The sequence below is a fragment of the Rosa rugosa genome, chromosome 2, assembly GCF_958449725.1.
Source record: "Rosa rugosa chromosome 2, drRosRugo1.1, whole genome shotgun sequence".
In the NCBI taxonomy this organism is placed as follows: domain Eukaryota; kingdom Viridiplantae; phylum Streptophyta; class Magnoliopsida; order Rosales; family Rosaceae; genus Rosa; species Rosa rugosa.
The window spans coordinates 36,490,218-36,495,207 of record NC_084821.1 but is presented as its reverse complement, the minus strand read 5'-3'; the positions used below and the strand labels follow the sequence as shown (position 1 = coordinate 36,495,207).

General features: G+C 34.6%; 1 long non-coding RNA gene across 2 annotated transcripts; it reads left to right on the top strand.

Annotated features, from left to right (window-relative positions):
• Window positions 1-415: 415 nt before the first annotated feature.
• LOC133734152 (uncharacterized) lies at window positions 416-4,744 on the top strand. 2 transcript variants are annotated; one of them, XR_009858115.1, is made up of 5 exons: window positions 416-1,143; window positions 1,921-1,992; window positions 3,427-3,545; window positions 3,964-4,038; window positions 4,337-4,744. It is a non-coding gene; the product is annotated as an uncharacterized LOC133734152 (long non-coding RNA). The 2 variants fall into 2 exon arrangements; XR_009858114.1 differs by lacking the exon at window positions 4,337-4,744 and having other exon boundaries at window positions 3,964-4,302.
• The last annotated feature ends 246 nt before the right edge of the window (window positions 4,745-4,990 follow it).

The window sequence follows — 4,990 nt, the reverse complement described above, 5'->3', positions numbered from 1 at the left end:
GCATAAATGTAGATGAGATTTAGCAATCACACAAAACCCAAAAAGTCGTAACAAGCGAAAAATTAGATGAGATTTGTAAAATGTAGAGCAGAAAATTGACGTAGATTGAGAGTCGTAAAACTAGAGAGTTGATGTAATACCCGAGACATTTTAGAAATAACTAATTTTATTTGCATATTATATTTAGTGATAAGAACTTATTAGCACAAAATATCTTTCTCGCATAAGAAAGATTATAAAACCACGAGAGAATAGGATAAATATTTTCTTATTATCTCAATAGATTTGAAAATTTATTCACGAACATAAATGAGTTATTCTTAGTAAATGAAGAAATTGACTATTATTACTTTTATCAAGAAATTAAATATCTTCATATAATAAATATGTGTGGGTGTCTAAGCCTACGGGGGCTATTATTTTTGGTTGACACATAGCAAAATCGGGAGAGCCCAGAGGCTTCGGGAGAAAAAAAGAGAAGAGAGAGAAAGAAAAAGGAGAGGAGAGTTCTGGAGAAGGAGAGTAAGCTCGAGAGAGAGAGAGAGAGAAAACGAGAGCTCGGTGCTCTCAGAACCGAAACACGACTCGACCGAGGAAACCCAGCCAGAGCGCCGACCTCCGGCCACCGATCGACGACGCAAGACCCCCAGTCCCTCCGACTAGTCGACGCCGTCGCGCCTGTGGCCTTGGATCGCCCGTGCACGGGACGAGGAGGGCGACTCGACGGTGAAAAGTGGTGACTGCTCTGGCGAGTTTCCGCCATTTCCGGCCACCGTCTGAGCTTCTTGTGCTTTTCCGACTATCCTGGCCTTGGCTTCCACTTCGACTACTCCTGTAGACGAGGAATCGAGAAGTTTTCTGGATTGTAGAGCGAGATCCGTCAGTTCATCTCCATTCCAGTTTCAACAGAGAGCTCGGGAAGCTGAGTTTGAATGACTGAAGTGGGATTCCGATTTTCCGAGGTATAATCTCGATCTGATGTTACAAATGGTACTCGGGGATAATCAGATATTCCACCCTAGACTCCATTACCTTCGATCCTTGTATGGAAAAATATACTTACAAGTTCGATCCTCATCCAAGACCCGAGATTTTCCACCCTAGACTCCATTACCTTCGTCGCCTTCGTCTTCACAACTCGAGGTTAGGGTTTGTTCTTTGTAGATTTTTTTTTTTTTTTTTGTATGTGAATTTCTGTTTGAATGGCTCTGCAGTATTTCTTCATCTATTGATTCTTGTATGATTTTGAGTCTTGTGAGAGGTTTTTAGTATCTTTAAAGTATGATTTTCATTCTTGATTTTCGTTTTTCATTTTTTACTGTGATTTTGATTGGTAACTGACCCTGTTGTGGAAATTTTAACTAAAGCGGTCGCGGCATGGATGATGAATATACCTTCAATACCTGTTTGGCTTCATTTCATACATATCTTGGCTGTATACATTAGTTCTATTCGTTTATGTTTTTGTGTAGTTTCTGGTTCACAGTTTTGATGCTTATTTGCTTAGTAATATGGTTCATAGTTTTGATGCTTATTTGCTTGGATCTGTGTCGATTTTATTCTAGCACTGGATTCTATTCTCCTCTTGCACAATTAGATCCGCCTCTTCTGATCTGAAGAGAGTCTAGTATATCTTATCTTTGGCCCTTATAGTTGTTTAGTTTGATTACAATTGTACCTGATAGCTTTGGCTTGTATCTATTTGTACTCATGTTTGTTCATTGAAATATATAAATCAAGCTTACAACTTCTTCATGCACATGGATTGAGATAGGCATACAACACCATATGCCTGAGCATGTGTTACATATTCGTGAGCATGTGTTGTAGTATGCTCTATAGAAATTATAATGCTGACAAGTTGCAATTGCTTTGCTTTTTGCAATGTCTAACTTATATCTCCATATGTTGTTTGTTCAGGACCTGAAAGAGATGGAATTTTTATGGAAGGTCAAATCTAAAGCTTCTATGGAAGGTCAGACTAGAGAGTAGGTGAGACTAAACAAATGGTATTAAAATGTTCTTTCTATTCTGGTGTATGTAAATGAGTTTGAGACTAAACACCTCAAAACTTATTTTCATTTAATGCTTTAATTGTATTTTTGGTATTGTCACGCCAGCAAATAGCACACCATCAAGAAAATTTTACATGGGAAACATGAACTTAACTCGACCTCCTACCCTCATTTTCATTGTTGCAGCTCTCCATACAAAGTCCCAGTTTTCTATTGCTCTCTCTCTTCACAAGTTTCTTTCAGAGAATAGGGTATGAATCTTATTGTCTCTTTACTGAAATATATAAACCTATGAAAATTAGCTTCTTTCTCTTTGCAAAGCTACATACTTTCTTCCCTTCTTCAATCTTTTCTTTCTCATCGTTACTCATTGAATGGGCTTAACCAAGTTTTTCCCTTCTTCAATCTTTTCCTTCTCCTCGGTCTCTTTATGCTTGTTCTTATCATTTTTTCTGGAATTCTCACCCTTTCTCCTCTGATCTGCTTGTTAAAAAGGGTACGCCTGATGAATTTCAATCTCAATTCTTTGATTACTTTCTATTGATTTGCAGCTCTTCATATTCAAATACACGTCTGGATATCTTTTAGCCTCTCTTTGATTAAGCTCTGTTCTTATAGAAACCAATTGGAATAAGCTTTTAGTTCTGTAATGTTATTAACTCATACTCTGTTTCAATTTTATATTTCCAAATAGCTTGAGTTTTGACAAACTGAACTGATACATGATCTTTGATAGTTTGTCTTTCGGTTCTCACTTTTCTTTAAAACTATATATGAGTTTGGTTGTACTTATCAAATTGGACTATCACTTATATAAATTATTTCAGAAACTACAGTTAAGACATATGAGAGGAAAACCAGAAACTACAGTTATATAAACTGTTTCTGTAAAACTGTAATTTTCTGTTAATAATTTGAAGTTATTTTCTCCTGAGAATTTGTAGTGGACTTGTTACAGAGTATTTGAGACTTGGAATCTCCTAAAAATGATTTTTCTATAATTAGTTATGATTTTTCAAAGTTACAGGTCTGTTGCAGGAATTTCTGAAAACAGTATCACTGTCATGTTCTTTCTGTTTCCTTTTGCATCTATTTGTTCTTTCTCATAGTGATAAAGATCTCAACTTCTTTATTTATTAGTTTAGTTTGATCATTCTCTTTTCAGTTTGTGCAAGTTGTTTGTGGGTGATTAGTTTTCAAGTCTTTATCTCTGAAGACAATGCAAGAACCTGTTAGAGTTAGTTTTTGCTTGATTTGAATTGGTTGTGAGTTTGAAGTTGAGCTTATGAAGTAAGATTAATTTCACTAGAAAAAGATAGCAAATCAGTTTTTCATTTATGTCTTATTTTAGTTGCTGCAACAACCGCTAAATCTTATAAACTAGATAATAATAACTTTGACTGACATTTAGGTGAGGTTCTTGCTGAGATCTGGAAGGAAATATGAGCAAGCTTTCAAAGCTAGTTGCATTTGTGGAAGTCGTTCAGTTTGATTTATTGGCATAACACCAAAAGCCAGATTCTCCTTCAGGTATTTCACTTATACAGGTTGTGTGCATTCTGTATTTGGTAGATTGTTAAGTTGTTTTCTTACAGTAGGAGAAGTACTTTGATCTGGAAATTGTTTTACATACTTGGGATTGGGTATGGAATGCTTGTTTGTGAGTAATAATTTGCCTTTCTTTTTCTATTTTGAATGCAGGGTCTAGTAATAATTAATGCTTTAATTAATCATTCAAATTTTATTTGGTTTAGGCACTTTAGATACTTATATGTTATCTGCTGCTATACAATTTGTTGATGGTCTTGATCTAATTACAATTGCACAATTGTATCCATTTTTTTTATGGCTGCTAAACATTGTTAGCTGTAGGAGTAAGTGATTTGATTGTTTGTGAACGCTTACATTTATCTTTGGGGTGATTTTGGCTGATGATTTTGATTTGCAGGTCTCTCTCTCAAAACTGACTAGCCTGGAATTAAGGCCACATGCTATTGAGAGTTGTTATCTGTCAAAATATCAGGTTGTTTATATCTGCTGATCTCATGTTATGCGCGTTTGTTTGTTTGATCAATTGAAACTTTTAGCTATGATAGAGTAAGTGGGTTGTTTACATCTGCTGATTTCATGTTATATATGCTTATTTGTTTGTTTGATCAAATTGTATTATTTGTTTGTTATGCTTACACATATATTATAGCTCTGCTTCTCTTAGTGTACAAGGCTTGGTAATGTTACCTTGCAATGTTTTCTTCTATTCTAGCTTTAATTAGTTTGAATAATTCCTTCATAACCTTGAATTTTGCTTATTCTGTTTGCAGGTTTGTAGATTTTATGGTTTCATGAACGAGTAATTTTAATTTCCAAATGCATGTATACCAATTGTAACAGGAGACTAGTAATATGTGTTATTTCAAATTGCAAGTTACAACAAAGGCACACCAAAACGTGTGGTTGCAGCTGCACAAAAACAACACAAAAACCAATAAGAAGTCTATTGTCTTTTTGACAATGGGACAACAGAAAATTGTAGTCTGAAAGGCAAAACAACAACATAAGTTAGTTGAAAGTATTGGCTAAAGTGTATATCAAGCATGGAATACCAAGCAATGAAGCAAAATATATTTTCTTTCATCATGTAAATTCAGCTAGCTAGGAAACTTTATAGCAATGACATGTTACTTGGATTCAATATCTGGTGGATATATTGGAATTTTATTGATGTATCACATTGCTTTTGGCGTAAATATTAATCATTGTTCATTGGATAATGATTTCAAGCACTAATATAGTAAACTTCACACAATTAGTCACTGTTCATTAGGTAAAATAGAGCATTATTATCAATGCATAAAATCCAGAAAAGACAATTATCACACAACATAATTTCTAATGTTAATAATGTTGTCTGAAGTAACAATTTGGATGTTCACACAATGAATCCTTATATAACATGCAACGGTTCTAACAAACAT